Below are 22,132 nucleotides of genomic sequence, written 5' to 3'. Positions count from 1 at the left end.
TAGATTTTTTTGTTGTATTTTTGAGAAAACAAAAGGGGTGCCACATGTCCTCTTCACACACCTATCTATAAGAACATGTGTAGTGGTAGGTGAATATCAAGCCCTTCCCTTGGGCATGATCCGACATGTAGCAGCCTAGTCAGCAAAGGGCCTTATGGGGCTTGAAGTTAAAATGAGTGTAGTGGTATAATGCCTAATAATGCCCCAAGCACTAATTACCCAATTATTTATTTTTTTAATTAAAACAAATAATATTTCATTAAAAAAATAAAAAATTTACATTACCACTAATTAAAATACTAAAAATTAAAGACGAAATATGCAAAATCTAGATCTAAAGTTCGTATTTGTCACAGATTTGTTGCCTGCACATTTGAGCTAGGAGCAACGCTTCTCCTTGAAGGTGATTAATCGGTTTAGACATAAACTCGATATCTTTCTCCATTTGCCTCGCTTCTTGTAGCACGACGAACTTTTTGTTTTCGGCTTTTCTTTCTTGCATTGTTTCCAAACGCCAATGGCCAAGGTCTCGTATGTCTTGAAGTCGTCGGTTCATCTCTTCAAAATCTTGTTTCATTCCGACACCCGCCGAAGACGACTCCGCCCTTCCCCCATTTTTCCCACTTCTTCTACCGGGCAGTCGGGGCAACTCTACTTCCTCATCCTCGTCATCCTTATTAATATTAATGGATTGTTTAAATCGACGTTTCGAGCGTCGAAAGTGGGTATTTCCAGATCAACCGAAGAAATGGTCTTGGACCGTTTCGCTTTACGCCTACTACTAAACGTCATGGTTGGTACGTTAGACCATTTAGGACTTCCACGTAGAAGCTCCCAACACTTAATGTATGTGAATACCCCTCTCGTTGCGTTAAACTCCTCCAACGCTTTTGCTAATATATCTGCATCACTTCGACCGCTACCCCAATTATCCTTCGTGCATTGGAAAACTTCTTATAAAGCATGGCATTTAGCATTTATATCGGTTCATTTGCTCGATAATGAATTTTTGTCCCAATATTCACATTTACCCATCTCCTTAAAGAATGTTTCTCGAATTTTAATTCAAAAAAGAGGTAGTATTTGATAGTTGGCTACAAAAAATACCACATATATATTATTATATCTTATAGAAAAGAATCGAGCTCCTTGAAGTTTATCGAACAGATCATCGATTCTCGGTAGTGTGTACCGATTCTTAATCGTAACCTTGTTCAAGTCTCGGTAATTAATGCACATACGCATCGATCCGTCTTTCTTTCTTAACAAACAACACTGGTGCTCCCCACGGTGATGAACTTGGTTGTATAAAACCTTTGTCAAGAAGTTCGATCCAATTGTTTCTTCAGTTCCTGCATTTCCGTTGGTGCTAATCGATATGGTGCTTTGGCAATCGGTGTCATTCCTGGTATTAGGTGAATTCTAAATTCAACTTCTCTATCAGGCGGTAATCTAGGTAACTCTTCTGGAAAAACGTCTGAGAATTTAGATATTACAGGAGTATCTTTCAATTCTTTTCCTTTAGTATTAATGATTACGGAAATCATATATACTGTTCCTCCATTCCTTTCATAACTTGCAACTTTCATCACAGAGATGAACATTGTCGATCTGGTTGGCTCATCTCCTTTAATTGTGATCTTTTCACCACTTGGTGTACTTACTTGCACTATCTTTTGATCATATAGAATGTGATGCGTGTCGAGTGTGATATGTTTTATGTATATTTTTTGCCCTTTTTAACACTTTGTCAAGTTTTAAATTTATAAAACACGATATTGATGTGTGTAAAATGCAACATATAAATTACATCAAATGAGGCATAAAACTAACCCTTTTTAAGTACTAATGTTGGAAAAAGTGTTTTTTGTCTTCCTTTTGTATTTTCAGGATTAAATGAGCTCAAATTAACAAAAGAAGCAAAAAGACAGCTAAATCTAACATAAATACAAGAAAGGGAACAAAAGTGGACTGCCCGACCCTCGACAGCATCCTCCCAAGCAAAACAGAGAAGGCAGAAGACTGAACACGCCCCGTGCTCAGCGAGCACGGGGCCGTGCCCAAGAAGCAGCAGAAAAGACAAACCTGTAGAAGCTTCTATTGCTCACCACGGGGCCGTGCCCAGTGAACACGGGGGCGTGGCCAAAGTACTGCAGGCGCATTAATTGTAATTGCGAATTACAATTAATGAAGAGAGATAGTGTCAGACGGGCACGGGGCCGTGCCCAGCGGACACGGGGCCGTGCCCAGGCTTCTGTTCAGCCTATAAATAGGAGTGCTTGGAGCCATTGCAACTCATCCCTTGGCACACCACCTCTCTCACACTTCATCCACCACCCACCACCATCACAACACATCACCACCACATCCATTGTCCATCATAGAGTGTGTGAGTCGTCTCGGGATCCAAGATTGATCGTAAGAGTTCTTGACAATCAAGGCCATGTTTGCCTAAGTCTCTTACATCACTTGGTGAAGACAAGTGTTTAGTATAATACTTTTTATTTTTAATCTTTTGCACTTCTTAATTGGTTTTGTATTAATGACTTTAATAACTAGTTTTTATGTTGAAGGTGATTCTTCCTTATCGTTTGTCCGTGGTGTCTTGGCATTATTTTACTGTCTATATAAAATAAAAGATTTTCACCATTCATATCTCCACGGTCTATATGGAGGTATGTTGGCTACCTGGTCGGGGGTTAAGGGAACGGTTTGGTAAGGGTCTTGCCCTTGTTCAGCGTTTAGAGGTCCTGCAAGGGACCTGGGTCAAATTTAGTAGGACCTCCTTCAATACCCAAAGGTATTGGATGGCGGGGGTCCAAACTCTTTGATCCCCTCATAAGTTAACTACTATTAATACTATAACCCGGCTATTTAGGACTGTATCCCTGCTGACTCAGACTACTTAGTCGAGGGTAACGTCACCTCCAAAAGAGGGGCCTACCATAATTTGCATTAATAACTTAATTAATTATCTTTCAATAATCCGACCCTTTAGGATTGTATCCTTGCTGACTCAAACTACTGGGTTGAGGGTAACGTCGCCTTCAAAAGAGGGGCCTACTACAATAACTAAGATAATCTCTTAAACAAGTGCAAAAGTGCGAAAATAATCAAAGGTTATACTAACCACGAGTCGGATCCAAGTGATTCATCTTGTCTATCTGTTTTTTATTTTATTTTTCAGCATTTAGTTAGTTTTATTTTCTTAGTTTAAAAACTTTTTCTAACATTTTGATTTGATTAGACGTTGAGGATAAACCGGTACTAAAAGCTCTTGTGTCCTTGGACGACCTCGGTATCTTACCAACACTATACTACGTCCACGATGGGTGCACTTGCCCATATGTGTGTTTAGTGTTAGTAAATATCGTGTTTTATAAATTTAAAACTTGGCTAAAGTGTAAAAAGGGCTTAAAATATATACCTAAAACATATATACACAACACGCATCAAGTTTTTGGCGCCGTTGCCGGGGACACAAGGATTTTAAGAAAGCTTAAAATCGACGGCCTAATCAGTTTTTCAAAACCTTTTTAAAACGCGCGCACATTTTTCTGCATTTTAGTTTAGTTTGCATTTACAGTAGCCTGAACACGGGGCCGTGCTCACTGAACACGCCCCCGTGCTGCACATTTTTAGTTAGATACCCAGATACAGAGTCTGAACACGGGCGTGCTCACTAAACGCCCCCGTGTCCAACGAGACCAGTAACTTTAATTAAAACGCCCAGATACAGACCTGAACACGGGGCCGTGTCCACTGAACACGGGGCCGTGTCCAGCTTCTGTTTCCGTCTTTGTTTTTGTTTTCTGGTCCCGAGACTCAGTTGTGGTCTGTTGAGTGATTCTTATGGATCAATACTCAGGAGGCTACAACTACACCTATGAGGAGGATGATTATATGAGAGACTATTGCACTAATTGTGGTAACCCGCACTCGGTACAATATTGTAACTTATTTCAACCATCCACTTCATACAACTATTATGAGGAGCCCAGGTACGAGCCATCGACTTCATACACATCCTATGAAGACCAAAGGTATGAACCTTCTCCCTCATACTCATATTTTGATGAACCAAGGTATGAACCTTCATACTCATACTTTGAGGACTCAAGATATGAGCCACCACCTTCATACGCTTATTATGAGGAACCATGGCGTGAACAACCCACCTCATATGAGTACTATGAAGAACAAAATTTCGACCCTTATCCATCATATACTTACAATGAAGAACAATGGTGTGAACCATCTACTTCATATGGGTACTATGAGGAACCAAGGATCGAACAACCGGATTCAAGCTTTGAGGATCCCGATCCTTACTCTATCACCGACATAGCCGATAGGATAATAGAAAACCTTAAATTTATCGAAAGATGCATAAAAGAATCTCGCGCAAGGGAAGAGGAGTCCCGCGAGAGAAGAATTAAAAAGAAGAAACGATAATTGAGGAATTAAAAATGGAAGAACAAATAAGTGAAAAACCGACACATGAGCTAAACAACGAAAGGTGAGGCCGATAACGTTAAAATTCAAGAAGAGTCTAATTTTGAAAAATTAATCTCTTGTCACCTTCTTTTGAAAATCATTGTTTAGTAACCACTCATGCTAAGTTTTTAAAAGAGTTAAACACTAACACTAAAATTGAAGAAATGGTAAGTGTTAAGTTAACTAATGATCAAACTTCACTAATAAAAGAAGATCCTTTTGAAATTAACATTACACCGGTTCCATGTTTTTTTCAAAATTCATTTATTAGTAATGTCACCATTGAAAGATCTTTGTGTTAACATAATGCCTAACTACATTTTTCGAAAAATTAAGTATTAGTGATTTTTCTCCACTTCAAATACCCATTTTTCTATCTAATCGGAAAGTAATAAAATCAATCGGTGTGGTTGAGGATGTTTTGGTTCAAACAAATCAAATGGTTATTCCAACCGATTTGTCATCCTCGATGACGCTCCTCTAGTCTTGGGAAAACCTTTTGTAAAAACTCATGAAGCTTTGAAAAACCGGAAGTTTAACAATCTACCTCTTCAGTTAGGGGCATTCAAAAGGAGCATAGATCTTGAGCGTTCAATGAAATATCCTTTTGGCAATAATGACCCCTAATTGAAGATGAAGATGAGCCACCCGATACAAGTGAAGAAGTTGACCACTTTGTTGAAGAAGAGGTCGCCATAGAACAAACCTTTAAAGTTCTTGATCTAGATGAGCCACAAAATAAGGTGTCTCCTAAAGACCACCCATTGAGCTCAAAGAACTTCCGAAAGGTTTGGAATATGCTTTTCTAGACAAAGATGGTAATTACCTGTAATTATTTCGTCTAAATTAAGTAGTGTAGAAAAAGAAAAATTAATTAATCTTCTTAAAAACACAAAAATGCGATCGCTTGGAAGCTTGTAGATATTAAAGGAATAAGTCCTTCCATGTGCACGCACAAAATTTTAATGAACGATGACTACAAAACGGTAATACAACCACAACGTAGAGTGAATCAAATGTGCAAGAAGTGGTTAAAAATGAGGTCATCAAACTACTTGACCGGACTAATCTATCCTATCTCCGATAGTCCATGGGTAAGTCCCGTCCAAGTAGTCCGAAGAAAGGAGGTATGACGGTAATAACTAATGAAAAGAATGAATTAATACCAACAAGAACCGTCACAGGATGGAGAGTTTGTATAGACTATAGACGATTAAATGAAGCAACAAGGAAAGATCACTTTCCTTTGCCCTTCATTGATCAAATGTTAGAACGACTATCGGTCATAAATTTTACTGTTTCTTGGATGGTTTTTCAGGTTACTTTCAAATTCCAATAGCCTGAAGACCAAGAAAAGACGACTTTCACATGCCCCTACGGAACTTTCGCCTATCGACGCATGCCGTTCGGTCTATGTAATGCACCTGCAACATTCCAACGTTGTATGGTGGCCATTTTCCATGATGATAGAAAAAACAATGGAAGTCTTCATGGACGACTTTTCTATCTTTGGAGATTCATATGACCAATGCCTCGATAACCTGAACGAATGCTATCCCGATGTGAGGAAACTAACCTCGCCCTTAACTGGGAAAAATGCCATTTCATGGTAACAGAGGGAATAGTACTCGGTCACAAAATCTCGAGCGAAGGAATGGAAGTTGATCGAGCAAAAGTAGACACTATTTCTCGATTACCTCCACCCTCCTCCGTTAGAGCAATCAGAAGTTTCCTAGGGCATGCCGGATTTTATAGAAGGTTTATCAAGGACTTTTCAAAAATTTCAAGACCTCTAACAAAATTACTTGAAAAAGATGCACCTTTCATCTTTGACAAGGATTGCAATCAAGCATTTCTAACCCTCAAGGAAATGCTAGTCAATGCACCTATCATGATAGCACCTGATTGGAAATTACCTTTCGAAATCATGTGTGATGCAAGTGACTTTGCTGTTGGAGCAGTCTTGGGACAAAGAAAAGAAAAGCATTTCCACCCAATTTATTATGCTAGTAAAACACTTAATGATGCACAAGAAAATTACACAACTACTGAAAAAGAGTTACTAGCTGTGGTATTTGCTTTTGATAAATTCCGTTCTTACCTTGTTCTTTCTAAAACTGTAGTCTATACAGATCATGCAGCTATCCGATACCTCTTCAAGAAACAAGACGCAAAACCACGTTTGATCAGATGGATTCTACTCCTCCAAGAATTTGATATTGAAATCAAAGACAAAAGAGGAGCAGAAAACACTGCTGCAGATCATCTTTCACGCCTAGAAGACCCAGCTTTGGAGGCAACCAGGGACGAACAATCAACGAAAAATTTCCAACAGAATCCTTGGAAATGGTGGAAAGCAGACAAGAACCATGGTATGCCGACTACGCTAATTACTTAGCTAGCGGTATAGTCACCAAAGGATGGCCACATCATCAAAGAAAGAAGTTCTTTGCCGATGTAAAGCATTACTTTTGGGAAGACCCTTATCTTTTCAAATGTGTGCTGACCAACTCATCCGAAGGTGTGTCCATGGTGGCGAAGCACGAAGAATTCTCCGCCATTGTCATGAAGGTCCATATGGAGGACATCATGGTGCCGCTAGTACCGCAGAAAGGTATTTGATTCAGGATTTTATTGGCCAACCATTTACAAAGATGCGCAAGATCTTGTAAAGACATGTGATGCTTGCCAAAGATCAGGTAATATTTCTTCCAAAAACGAAATGCCTCAAAACGGCATTCTCGTTTGTGAAATTTTTGATGTGTGGGGACTCGATTTCATGGGACCTTCCCACCGTCAAAAGGAAACAAATATATACTTGTGGCGGTTGATTACTTGTCTAAATGGGCCGAGGCCGAAGCTCTTCCAACAAACGATGGAAGAGTAGTGGTAAGATTTCTGAAAAAATTATTCTCTCGTTTTGGAACACCTAAAGCTTAATAAGTGATAGAGGTACCCATTTTTGCATCACCAACTCGAAAAAATCTTAACAAGATATGGGGTCTATCACCGGGTCTCAACGGCATATCACCCTCAAACAAATGGACAAGCCGAAGTGACTAACAGAGGTTTAAAACGAATACTTGAAAAAACCGTAGGTTTAAATAAAAAGGAATGGGCTGATAAACTAGATGATGCTTTATGGGCCTTTCGAACTGCTTATAAAACCACTATAGGCACAACCCCGTATAAGCTCGTCTATGGAAAAAGTTGTCATTTGCCAGTAGAAATAGCTCACAAAGCCTACTGGGCAATAAAAAGTGTAAACCTAGACTTAGAAACTGCAGGTAAAAATCGATTTTGTCAAATGAATGAATTAGACGAACTAAGGAATTATGCATACTCTAACTCGAATTTATAAGGAAAGAATGAAAAATTTACACGACAAATATATTAAACCTAATGAATTTCGAGTAGGAGACCAAGTTCTGTTGTTTAATTCACGACTTATTATTTCCGGGTAAACTAAAATCTAGGTGGTCAGGACCTTTTTCCATCACCCATATTTTTCCTCACGGTGCAGTAGAAATTAAAGCTCGAAATGGGATTCCATTCAAAGTCAATGGCCAACGGCTAAAACTCTATCGAGGATCCATTGAGGATGAGGAAGAAGAGATCTCGCTTCAAACGGTCAACGAATAAAAAGCATCCACATCATACCTGGTATGTTACGAACAAGTGAGTATACATCGAAAGCGGTAAGTCTTTAACCATGCTTATTGGGAAAAACGGGCACTCACACGAGCACACACATAAAAAAAATTTCAAAACTTTGCTGGCATGGGGCCGTGTCCGCTGGACACGGGGCCGTGTCGGCGCAACTGTCGGGATAAAACCCTCTTTTCATAACAGTTACATCATTCCACACGCCCCGTTTCCCCGAAAAAGCTCTGGTCCGAGGCGATTTTCTGCAGATTTTCGACGTTACCTCTAGATCTAACAACATCAAGGTATGATTCTATCATCATTAGTAGTTAGATTAGTTACTTGCATGTAGTTAAACATCAAAAATTTGGGGAAAAATCTAGGGTTCTTGAAGTTCATCCGGATCGAACCTCAAATTTTTGAAATAATCTGTTAGTATTAGTTTAGATTAGTGTAATGGGAAGTAAATACACTTGTATTGTTGATAGATTTCCGATTTCTCACAAAAACCTCAAACCCTTGTTTTTGAACCGAAAAAGATAAAATTGAAGGGGTAAACGGTTTGTTTTGGAAAAACGGCACTTGGGGTTTCATTTTCGGGGGAAACCGCACCTACTTGGCCAAAAATTTTCAGATTTTCGGGACCGGGTCGAAAAATGAAGTTTTTGAGTAACAGACGCCTGGACACGGGGTCGTGCCCGCTGAGCACGGGGCCGTGTCCAGCTCACTGTTTGCAGTTTCTTCGAAAATCTCACTGTTTCGTGCTAACTTTTGGTGTATTCTTTCAGATGTCAAAGTTCACAAGATTTAATGCAAATGAGCTCGATGCTAGGGAAGATACGAGATACTTCAAACTAGACCCGAAGAATACCCAAGGCAAGCGTGCACGGACCTATTAACCTTGGTGAACCAGCTCGACCGATTCAACAACCTTGTTACCGGACCACTAAGGGTTGCCTTGACCACTCGACTTCGATCGGTACATCAATGCACTATGGAATTCTACAGTACTTTCACCTTCACTTCAAGGTGTGACCCGTTTGACAATGAGGGGGTTGCATTTCGATGTGGTGGGACAAGGTACTCGATCTCTATGGCGCAATTCGGGGCAATAGTGGGACTGTATACGGAAGAAGATTCGGGAAATGAGGAAAACACCGAGGGATTGCGAGATCTGGATGAAAATGAGCGCCAAGCCGCATGGGCCCAAATTGGTGAAGGACACTACAACCCCAGCAGCACAAAGAGTACTAAGCTGAGGGATCCGCTTTATCGCTACATTCATAGGCTCCTCACTTACTCTCTTAGCCAAAGACATGACAGTAGCGGCGTTGTTGGGTTAAAAGATTTGGTAGTCCTTCACTGCATCCACAACCGGAGGCCCTCGATGTTCCATATCTCCTGCTTCGAAACATGCATCTGAACCGCTTGCTCGTGCACCAACCCCTATCTTCTTTGGGGATGGGTGTACCGCCTCTTCAAGCACTTCACGCGCATTCCTAGGTCCTTTGAAAGGAGCCCATGGTCGGGACGAGTTGATATACACATTTGTCGCGCCATGAACCTAATTTATGAGGCGGAAGACGGATCAGTGAGCTTTCAAAGGATGCAAGGCCATGCATGGAACCCACAGGAGGCACTAGTCCTTCACGCTCCACCTCCCCACTACCAGTATCAACCCCATGGTGATCCGGGCCAACCTCCTCCCAAGGAGGCGGTTTTCCTAACCTTCAAAGTTTACATGATCTTTTGCAGGCAAACCTCATGTGCACCAGGAACACCTAACAACCTTGCCAACAACACATATCACCAGGTCGGAGCTATCAAGCGAAACCAATCAACGCATATCCAAGACGACACGAAGCATCCGGGAGTAGATGCAGGTCATGAGGTAGGAGGTGATGACAGTGATGAAGATAGCTGGACTAGAGAGGGTGAAGAAGAGCAAGGCGGAGCGGGTTGATTGGTGAAGCCCACAGGTTAAAGTCCCCTTTTTATCTATCAAGACCAATTGACGGCCTGCGTGCCGAGCTGTTAGACAATTTACTTTCCTTAAACTTCTTTTTACTTTCTGCTTTATTTTTCTTTTACTTTATGGTTTGGATGATTAACTAGGTTAATTTAGGACGTTTGGTATTGTTTGGTGTGGTATTTAGTGATAAACACAGGTACAATTGAGCTTAGAGTGCTAATCATTAGCACTAATAAAGCCAGGACAGGAAAACTGGAAGAAGAAACATGTTTTTCAGCCTTGCGACAGTTCCACACGGGGACGTGTCCAGCCGACACGCCCCGTCCCCACCTCCCAGATCTGTTGTTTGTTTGTTTTTCTGCAGATTTTTGCCAGACACGGGGTCGTGCCTAGCCAACACGCCCCCGTGTCCATATTCTGTAAGTTTTCATTACTGGCAGTTGAACACGGGTCGTGTCCAACGGACACGGTGCCGTGTCCAGACTGCCAGTAACATAAATTTTGCTTTTAACACCCATTTTACACATTCAATCAACCTAAAAAATTTATTTTTGGGACACATTGAGGGCAATGTGAATTTAAGTGTGGGGGGATGCTAAAACCTTGAATTTTGCAAGTCCTAATAACAAGCCTTACACAAAACTCTATTGGAACCGCTAATCACCCCAAATTTTTTTTTTAATAATTTTCATTTTTTTATTGTCTAAGTTTAAGTTGGGAATTCTTAAGTTTAACAAGGTTATATTTTATAAGTTACAACCGATAGCGTCATGATAAAAAGAACCAACATAAGAAAATTATGAAACGGCATGACAAGCTTACGTTTAAAATTTGATTATATATATTTGATCACATAAAAACCCATTTCCCACAAAAGTGATTTTGAGCCTTTATTGAGCATACAAATATACATCTTTACGCTAAATGCTCATTTTTCGTTTCTTGTGTGAATAGCCGCTTGGTTCTTACGACTCTAGAACTTGCCACGGACAATTCAATTCCCGGTCCTTACCAACTTAAACCAAGTAAGTAAATGATGGAGACATTAGTACTAACCCTTTTTCTTTCAACACCATTATTTATTTTTCTTTTTTTCACCTACCCAAAAAATTCCCCCTAGATAACCCCTATTGAGCCTAAACATTTTCATTTCTTAACCCAAAACCCTTTTTTACCCACCAAAAACCCTTTTTCTTTTACCTTTTATTTTAATAACAAGCTCGGTTTTCGTGTGACTATGAAAAAAAATATATATTTTACAATGAAGTTTGAAATAAACAAACAAAGCTCCTCAAATAAAAGCTTGTTTGAATAAAAACTTCATAAAAAATAGAAAGTCACAAAAACAAAAAATGTTTTACGAAAAACCGACGCTTCTTACGCCTTCGCCCTTTTCTTACTAACCACTAACCCAACTACCCACCTTTAGCCCAAGCCTAACCCTTCACCAAAAAGTCCTCTTGATATTTACAAAGGTATAAGTTAAAAAGGAAAGGAGGCATTGATTGCTTGACAAGCTTATGGTAGGAATAAGTTCCATACCGCTCTCGAGTGATTCACTAAAAATACACCTTCGGCCGAGTGTGAGTGATTTTCCCCCGTGAGGTATGTGAACCTGTATATAAATGGAATTTTAGAAAGGCATGTTATGCCTTAATAAATAAATTTACCTTATGAAAAGTTTTTAATAAATCATGACGAATAGGATTGTAAATAAATAAAAATAAAACCAAAACAATCTTGGAAAATCCCGACTGATGAAACAATGGTTAACCGGGCAGGGTTAACTCACTGGTCTCGTCAAGAAGGGTTAATCCCTTCCTCTCGAGGATCGCTGGCTGGATCACCGGTGGGTTGATCTCCTGCACAAGGAAACAAACAGTGACTCGCAACAAGGAGGATGAGGTGGGGGGTGCTCCTTGTTACCACTCTCCGGCGTGAGAATCAGTAGTCTGCTTGGGAAGCAAAGTATGATAGTAGTAGTAGTAGTGAGAGAGTTGTGAAGAGATACCTCAAACCTGGTTTGGGGTTGGTATTTATAGCCGAGGAGTGAAGGAGGAGGTGGATGGATAGACTGACGGCATGCTGCACCTTTGCAGGTGTGTCAGACATGTCGGCCGGGGAGGCGACGCCACGTCAGTCTGCTGCTCACGTAGTCCTGACAGGCGGTTGCCATTGGTGCTACTTGCTCTGTGGTGTCAGTCCCACTTGATGAGTAGACAGGGTGCGGTGCAAGCCGCATCGCTGTTTGCGGTAACCGTAGACGTTCCCGCGTCCTACTCTTTGATCAAGAAATACGCGAGATGCGGTGCTAGGCCGCATCGTCGTCTGTGGTGACTGCTGCTGTTATCTAGCTTCTCTGTATTGATAGAAGTGTTCATTGGATGTCGTGCGGGGCCGCATCGCTGTGAATACTTCCGTTTTCATACACCAGATGCGGTGCCAGCCGCATCGCTATATCGTTCTCATATTCCAGGTAAGTCCTCCTCCATCACTGGACAGATTGGATTCAACCACTGTGTCGATGCGTTCCCGCACGGACATAGGTAGGTTGTTAGCTAGTGGGGGTTTTGATAAGGGTAATGGTCACTCGCGGTCGATGCTGACGCGAGATCTGGGACCATACCCCTTCAAGTCCCCCCAGTCTAGTGTTGCTGCCATATGCAAGTTGCATGTGGGAGGAGTACTGGACTATGGTGTTTAGAAGGTAGTTTGGAATCTGGAGAAGATCCTAGGCCATGTGGATGGTCTTTGCTCTTTGTAAATCAAGCTGGAGGTCTGGAAGGGTCATTTGATGCCTCTTCCATACCGGTGAGAATGTTTCATCTGATGCGAAATTCTCAGCCTCGGGTTGGGTGCCACCTGTTGGTGTGTCGAACCAACCTTGAGACCTTGCCGAGCGTACGCACAAACTTCGAACCAATCTCTGAGATGGTGGTTGAAGGTGTGCACAAACTTCGAACCAACCTTTGAGGTGGTGAATGAAGAAGAGAGTGTTCTTCTGCCCTAATTGGACATCTAATGATGATCCCTTTAGTGGGGTGTTCATGTTCTTCCAATTAGCTCTCTAGTAACCGCACGTCCTTTGCGGTTACCTCGTTGCCTGACATTGTTGGCCACGGTTGTGTGAACAATGTTGGGTACTTGCGTCATTGTTGGCCATGTTTGGTCGAACAATGTGATTCTGGATAATGGTCAAATAAACATGGTCATAGGCATGGTAATGCCCACCATTGTTTATTCTATCCGTCTTACAAGTAGGGTAACAAAGTCATAAGCAGACTTGTTACCGCTGTTCGGTCGCTTGACAAGATCTCGTATGATCATTGGGGATCTCGTCCGCATCTCTTCCTTAGCCACCTTCCTTCACGCTCCAATACCGTGGAGTTTTCCTTGAAGTAGCTTCGTTCATCTATGTGATGACTTAGTTGTGGCTCTTCCGTAGCAACCGTTTGCGGAAGCTATGGTTGTGTCCGCAGTGACTCATGAGTGTCTGCGGTTTTGTCACCCCATACTCGCTTGAAACGGGTGTGTTGCTCGGATGTGGCTCTTGAAGGATCAGGAGTCAGGGTTGCTGATGTGCGTGCGCGTACATTCCCTTCCATCTTCTCGTTGAAGAAGTTGTTTATGCACCCTCTGTGGTTGTGAACCGGACAGGAGGGATTTGAAGCTTGAAGAGAATGAAGGCAATGCGGTTTACCTGTTTCTGAGATGCGGTTCAGTCCAAAGAACAACGCTGGTTCTGAGTATCTGACACACCTGTACGGGCTCGTGTGTGTCATCTCCGCATATTCCACATGTGCTCGTGGGTATGTGCGGACATGTTTATACCCCCATAACCATGGAAAGATATAATTTATTTGGCTATTTTATGTGGTATGTAAAAAAAACGACATGCGGTATGGGTTATGGTGCGGTATACCAGAGAAACCGCATGCCGCTTGTGTTTGGATAATGTTGTCGCTTTTTGTTGTATACGTGGCTGAGCGCACGTGTGAGTTGGTGGAAGTTGGTGAGATTTTCTGGCATGCGCTGAAATGAAGGACATTTGCACTGCCCGAGGTCATTAAATTCACTGTAGCAGGAGTGTAAACGTCCCCTTTGTCAGGCGCGTGGGCGGCCACGCGCGCATGGTAACTGTCAGCGGAAACGGCGCTTGACACGTGGTGCCGCATAATTCGCTCTTTTTGGACGTGATGATTCAGTTTCCATGCTGCATTTATTGCGATGAGTATATAAGGGGAAACCGTTCGTGGTTTCCCCTCACTTGTTCAAAATTTCAAAAATTTTAGGTGAGAGAAAGTTTCCTCTAGTCTTCTCCGATAAGATTTTCTGAAATTCCATTGAGGTAGTTTGAGTTTTTCCACTCGCGTTCTTCCCTTTGTCCATATTTCTGATGGCTGAACCGTCGAATGTACACAATGTGGAGGGTGAAAACCCTGAGCAGCCACTGACAAGGGCTGAAGAAGATGAAGATGATGATGGTGGTGCCGTCGGTGGTGGTCTACCGGTATTGAAGTGGACAACAGGTGGTTTTAAAACCTTGATGACCACTATTCAGATGGCCGACGATTGGAAGGCCACTTACCCACAAGAGGGTGATACTGGTGCCGATGCTCCGGCTGGTTATATCACCCTGTGGGCTGATTTTTTCACCGAGGGCAATCTCCGATTGCCGGTGACAGTGTTCGTTGCTGAGGTATTAGAGTACTATCATCTCCATATTTCCCAACTAAGTCCATTTGGGATGTTCCGGATTAGGAACTTTGAGTACACCTTTCGTGCCCATGGGTTGGACGTTACGGCTGGGAACTTCCGGCGGTTTTACCAGTTAACGGTGAACACCGGTTTTTTCTCTTTTAATCAACGACATGGGAGTTTGAAGTTGATGACACCTCCCAAGGGTGTCTCAAAGTGGAAGACAAAGTTTTTTTACGTCAAAGCCTGTGCGGTCTATGCCCATATGACTTTCCGGGATGTAAATGTGGGTGTCACTGATGAGGATATTCCTGTTGCCACCGCGAAGACTGTGGATTGGTTCTCTAGGCTGCGGCCTATTGAACTCAAGAAGTTAGACAACAACCAGTTGTGGGTGTTGCGGATGATGCTCAGCAGGCCGGATAGGAAGGCAAGGCCCGTTCTGCGGGAAAAGAGTGGTGGTAAGCCTGTTACTCTTGATTATTTTCCTTGCTTCTTTACCCTTTTAGTAATGTGTATGTGTTTTATCAGTGAATGCGATTGGCCTGTGGAGGATGTTTGAGCCCGATTTTGAGGGCAAGGTTGAGCTAATCCCGTGTGAGGTACGCGAAGGTTTCAACCTGGAGATTGTTGGCAATTTCCGTGTTCCCACCCGTGATGTGTTGAAGGCACCCGTGCCAGAAGGCCCAGGTATTTTCTAAGTTGCTCTTGTTTTCAAAACTCACCTTTGTAACTTGTTTGCTTGATTGTTTCAATGCACGTATTCTTGGGGATCTGGGGAAGTTTGAAAAGCGTATCCCCAAGAAACACGTGGAGAAGAAACAAGTGAAGAAAACCGCGCGGGGTCGCGGTAAGGAGAAAACTGAAGGCTCAGCCGCCCCTCCCTTGGTGTCACAGGCCGCAGGTACCTATCGTTCTTGTTACCGCAGATATACCGATTACGTGGTAGTATCTGACACCCTTGAGGGTTTGGGTGTTCCAGGTAGTGGTGCGGCTGTAGGTGGGACCGCTGCGGGTTCCACCGTTGCCGGTAAAAAGAGGGAACCGGAGCAAACAGCTGTTGGTGGTGGTGAATTGAAACGTCGGAAGCTGCAGTCTAAAAGGGCTGCGCCGACACAAAAGAAGTCTGCGGTCGCTGCTGGTAAGTATAACTTTTGCAAGTGTTTTGTAAGCACAACTTGTTTATTAATAGTTATTGCCTTGTTTGTATTGCAGAACCCCAAGATGCAGGATTTTCTTTCTTTGATGCTCCTTTGTCTCCCTCGCATACCACAGCTGCGGATGCGGGGGTACCAAAGGAGCCTGCGGCACCTTCTGTTAAGATGGTTCCTGATCCCACCGTGCAGGTGGAGGAAACGATGAAGAAGGCTGCATCCCAGATTTTTGATACTGTGGATTCCTCCAACAACCTAATCAGTCCAAATGATGGTGAAGGGTTGGACTTGAGGTTTTCTGATGTTGGACCACAAAAATCTGGGGCTGGATCGCAGAAGTCTCCCAGTGCTAAGAAGGTTTCGGGTTCCGCGTCCGGGGGTGCGGGTTATGAAGGACCTCCAATTCCGCCTGGAGAGTCTGAGTTGGAATATTACTACCGTACGTACACCCCGGATCAGAGTACGTGTTATCATTGACCCCCCTGGACTGTTTTGCAGGGGGATGATATTTCTAATGATCCTTCTGCATGTAAGGAAATTCTGGGTGGTCCGGGCACCCCATTTGAAGCTGAACGTGCCCGTGCCGCACCCCGTGAGCTGCGGATCAACCAAATTTCTACCATGTTAGTGGGTAGCTCCATAGTGGCGAATGCCATTCTGGAAGACTACAAGGTGTTAGGCCGCAGGGAGGAGGAAGTCGGTCGCTTGCGGGCCGAAGCGGAAGAGTTGGTGAAGGCTGCTCGTGCGGGTGCGGAGCAGCTTGAAAGGGATAGAGCTGCTTTTGAGAAGCAGAAACAGACCGCAGAGTCGGCTGCAACTGCTGAGCTAAAACAGGTTCGTACTCTTGCCAAGTTACTTTCTGAGGAGCGCGCAAGTTGGCGAGAAACTCTTTCTAGTGAGCGTAAGTCATGGAAAGAATCTTGGGCCAAGGTGAATGAAACACTATTTCGTGTTCGTCAGGAGCTGACGAATGCCAAGGCAGCGAATGCTGCTTTGGGCAAAGAGAAGGCTGCTGCCGAGGTGATTGCGGTTAAAGCCCAACAGGCGGAGGCCCGGGCTATAAAGGCGCTTGAAGAGGCCAAAGAAGCGGGGGCTCTTGCTGCAAAGGCCCTTGAAGAGGCCAAAGAGATGGAAAGCCGCTCTTCGAAGGCTCTTCAAGAGGCGAATGCTGAGCGCACCCGTTTGGATCGGGTTGTTGGCAGCCTTCAGGTATGATTTGTTTCTCCTGTTTTATTTTTCCTCCTGCCCTTTGAGAATGTTTACTGATTTCGTGTAAATTTTTTCTTGCTTTTGAAAGGCCGAGGTTCAGACCCACGAGGTCAAGGTTGCGGACCTCACGGCCCGCGTGACTGTAGCGGAAGAGCGGGCAAATGCGGCTGTCGAGGCTAGAGATGCCTTGACCTCTTCGTTTAACCAGCTTGAGGCTGACCGTGAATGGATGCAGAGTCACGGTATTGCACATGTAAGTATCCCGTGCCTTTATATTTACTCGGATTAGCATGTGAATCTTACTGTTCTTTTGTTGCAGATTTTTCAAGCTATCATGGATGCGCCTGAGACCGCAACTGGTTTAGACTTGGTCAAGCAACGTGCCCGCGATGCCGGTTTTAAAGCTGGTTATAGCCGCTGTATCGGTCATATAAACGTCATGTCTAAAGGCGGCTATACTGACCAACGGTCCGGGTTCCATGATGTGGACACCGAAGCGCTCCTTGATGCGGCCGTTGCCTCCTTTTATGACACGTCTCTCTCTTGTGTGGAGAAGTTGGACGAATGTTTAGAGGCCGCGGATTATGTAGACCGGTTGCGGATGCTATATGCCGACGCAGAAGAGGAAAATCCTGCTGGTGGCGGCCAAGATGGCGCGGGTACCAGTGGTACAAAATAGGACTTAGGTTGGCCTGTGTGCCCTTTTTTTGTTTTCCTCTTGTATATGTTGGAAACTTTATGTAAATCCATTATGCACCGCGTGGGTGCCTGAAGTTTTTGAATATAAAGTTTGTTGTTCAATTTGTACAAGGGTTTTTACTTCTTGCATGATTGAACATGTGTATGTGGGACTCTACCCATTGTGAATGGGGTTGAGTATACTTCATACTGTTGTCGTATGAGTATGCGTCAATTCCATTGTTTGCCTTATTAGGGTTTAGGAATTGTGTAAGTTTTGTAAAAACTTGTCCGGAACTCTACCCGTTGTGAATGGGGTTGAGTATACTCCATACCGTTGTCTTATGAGTATGCGTCAATTCCATTGTTTGCCCTATTAGGGTTTAGGAATTGTGCAAGTTTTGTAAAAACTTGTCTATCGAGCCGGATAGAAACTTAATATTCTGCCTTTTGCTGGCCTATTACAAAATTTGTGTGTGGTTAGCACTTTGTGTGGGTATCGCGAATGAAGATTTTGCCAATCTGTTTTTGCGGATACCGCAAAGTGGAACACGCATTTGTAATAGTAGTAACAAACAATATTGTATTGAATTGCTCGTTTATTTATTTGCAAATGGCATGCGGCCCGATAGGTTACATGAAAATGTAAAAACATGGCTTACATGTAACAGCGTCTAAGCTGTTGTGCATTCCATGTACGTGCGATAGGTTCGCCTTCTAACGTTTGTAATTTATACGCGCCTTTGCCCAAGACCTCATTGATGAGGTAGGGTCCTTCCCACTTGGGGGCAAGTTTTCCTGGGCGTTCGGCATTAGATGCCTCGTTGTCGCGGAGGACGTGGTCTCCTGGGTTGAAAGTACAAACGCGGACGCGTGAGTTGTAGTACTTTTCAAGTTTGGATTTGTACTTGGCCTCGTTGATGGCCGCGTTTTCACGCCTTTCTTCCAAGAGGTCCAAGTCAATCCTGCGTTCCATACTGTTGTCTATTTTTTCAATAGCCAACATTCTGGGAGAAGGGATGCCTACTTCCGCGGGGATCACTGCTTCTGAGCCATAAACTAAGCTGAAAGGTGTCTCTCCATTGCTCGTTTTTGGGCTTGTGCGGTGAGCCCATAAGATACTTGGGAGTTCATCGACCCAGCCACGCCTGGCTGTTCCCAACCTTGCTTTGATGCCTTCGACTAGACTTTTGTTGATACTCTCAACCTGGCCATTCCCTTGTGGATGCGCCACAGATGAGAATATGTGTTCAATGTGTAGTTCTTCTAGCCATTTTTGAAATTCATCGGCAGCAAAGTTGGTGCCGTTATCGGTAACGATGCACATTGGTAGACAGAAACGGCAGATGATGTGTTCCCAAATGAATTTCCTTGTTATCATAGCAGTGGTTGAGGCGAGCGGTTTCGCCTCCACCCATTTTGTGAAGTAATCAACCGCTACTATGATAAATTTGACCGCACCTGGTGCGTCTGGGAAGGGTCCGACCACGTCGATTGCCCATTTCTGAAAGGGCCATGCGGTGGTGACCGGGACCAGGTTGTTCTTGGGGCGCAAAGTTTTTGGAGCATGTCATTGACAGTTAATACATTTGCGCAGCTCTTTGACGGCGTCCAGGTGCATGCCGGGCCAGTAATACCCAGCATTCAGGATTTTGGCCACTACCATGCGTGGTCCTGCGTGTATACCGCACATTCCCTCGTGTATCTCTCTGATGAGGTATGTGGCATCCTGGGGGTTGACGCATCGTAGGAGTGGCCCTAGGTATGATTTACGGTATAAGATACTGTCTCCCATTTGATAATGGCACGCTTTGTATTGTAGCTTGCGTGCCTCTGACTTGCTTTCGGGAGTCACACCTGATTGCAAATATGCAATAATTGGTGTCATCCAAGATGTTGTGCCGTATTGGATGACATTGACCTGGCGCAGGGGTACGGAAGGATTCTGCAGAATTTTGATGCGTATCTCCTTTGCCAGGTGTTGGAAGCTGGTGGATGCAAGTTTTGAGAGTGCATCCGCAGATTTGTTTTCACTTCTGTTGATATGTCGGATATTGAATGAAGTGAACTTTGATGTTAGTTGCAGGGCTTGCTCGAGGTAGAGGATCATGATATCCCCTTTGCGGCATAGTCGCCGCGTATCTGCCCTGCAACCAACAAAGAGTCGACGTGTGCTTCCAAATGTTGCACGCCGAGTTTGACTGCTAAACGTAGTCCTGCCAGTAGGGCCTCATATTCTGCCTCGTTATTTGTGCTTTTGAAATCGAGGCGGATTGCATATGTAAGTTCTTGGCCATCAGGGCTGACGAGTCGCAGACCTGTGCCTGCACCTTCCTCGTTGGAGGCACCATCAGTAAAAAGTGCCCAAGTTTCGGAGGAAGATGGTGCTGGCGAGGGATTTTGTGCTTCTTCGCATTCTTGAATGCGATTGGCCGGTACCTCGGCGGCGAAATCAGCTAAGACATGGCCTATTATGGCGGGGCGCGGTTTATAGTTCAGCGTGTGCGCGCCCAGCTCGATTGCCCATTTCGCTAATCTCCCAGAAATGTCAGGTTTGGATAGGATCGGGCCGATCCTATAATTGGTTAGCACTGTGATGACATGGTTTGCGAAGTAGCATCGCAACCGTCTTGATGCGTGTACTAGTGCTAATACCAATTTCTCCATTATTGAATATCTTGTTTCTGGGTCGTTGAGCATCTTGCTGATGTAATAGATGGGTGTTTGAACCCCCTCCCGCTCCACTATCAGTACTGCACCTACCGCGTTGTCTGCGGCAGATAAGTATAATATGAGTGGTTCATCCTTGCGTGGTGTGGTTAGAGTTGGGAGTTGTATCAAACACTCCTTCATTTCCCGGAAAGCATTTTCGGCCTCTGCGGTCCACTGGAATTGTTCTTTCTTTAAGCAGTTCCGCAGGGTCTTGATGAAAGGATATGACTTAGCTGCATGCTTGGCTAAGAATCTGTTTAGTGCGGCTCGCCTGCCGGCCAGCCGTTGCATTTCTTTCATCGTTGAAGGCGACGGCATGCGCCCGATCGCCTGAACCTTTTCCGGGTTTACCTTGAATCCATCTTTGGTTACGATGAATCCAAGGAATTTGCCTTCTTCCATTCCAAACGAGCATTTCCCTGGATTGAGCTTTATGTTAACGCTTCGCAGAGTTTGAAATGTTCGTTCAATATCAGTGAGCATGGTATCTTCCTCCATGCTCATGACGACTAGATCGTCCATGTAGATTTCGACACTTTTGCTTATTTGCCCGCGGAAAGTGTCGTTCATCAGTTGTTGATAGGTTGCGCCCGCGTTGCGCAACCCAAACGACATTTTTGTATAACAATAATTTCCGGTGGGAGTGCGGAATGCCGTTTTGTCTTCATCCTCGACTGCCATCTGTACTTGGTGGTAGCCTTTATAACAATCGAGGAAACACTTCCATCTGAAAGGTGCGAGGTTATCGACTTTTTCGTCGATTTCTGGAAGTGCGTAACAATCCTTGGGACAGGCTTTGTTGAGGTCTTTGTAATCGACGCACATGCGCCAGCCCCCGGATGGTTTCTCTACCATGACTGGGTTGGATAACCAAGTCTGGTATTTAACTTCCCGCAGGATGCCTGCGGAGAGCAGTTCTTCCACCTGCTCATGAATCGCCTGGTTTTTAGCGGATCCAAGGTGGCATTGGCCTTGGATCACCGGCTTAATACCTGGCATGGTATTTAAGCAATGCTGCGCGATTTCACGCGGGACCCCAGTCATGTCTGCGGGTGTCCACGCGAAAATGTCTTGATTCCTGAAGAGAAGCTGCTTCAGGTGCGCTTTGGTGTTAGCGGACAAAGCGTGGCCCAACGTAACCTTTTGTTCTGGGTATCTCGCATTGAGAACCCATTTTTCCGGTTGGTTGTTGGGGGTAGGCCTTGCTATCTTGGTCGGACGTATTTCGTCCGACATCATGACGTCTCTGCGTGCATAGATTATCGCGACCCCCGTTTCGGTTGGGAAACCGATAGCAGAGTGGGGTACGGTCGTAATCATATTGAAATCACCCTGGGATTCTCTCCCAAGGAGTACGTCATATTTGGAAGTATGAGGTAAAACCATGAAGTTTACCTCTTCTGTTTGTGTGTGCCTTCCGCTGGTAAGGCGCACAGGAACGTAATTTGGCCTAGGGGAAAGACAGTTTCCCCTGCGAACCCGGCCAACGGCTAGTCCACTACTTGCAACCGATCTTTATCCTCCTGATCGAACTGGTTGAAGCATTGCTCATAGATGATATCGGAAG

This window comes from Helianthus annuus, chromosome 9, assembly GCF_002127325.2.
Source record: "Helianthus annuus cultivar XRQ/B chromosome 9, HanXRQr2.0-SUNRISE, whole genome shotgun sequence".
NCBI classification, from domain to species: domain Eukaryota; kingdom Viridiplantae; phylum Streptophyta; class Magnoliopsida; order Asterales; family Asteraceae; genus Helianthus; species Helianthus annuus.
This window is presented reverse-complemented; position numbering follows the sequence as displayed.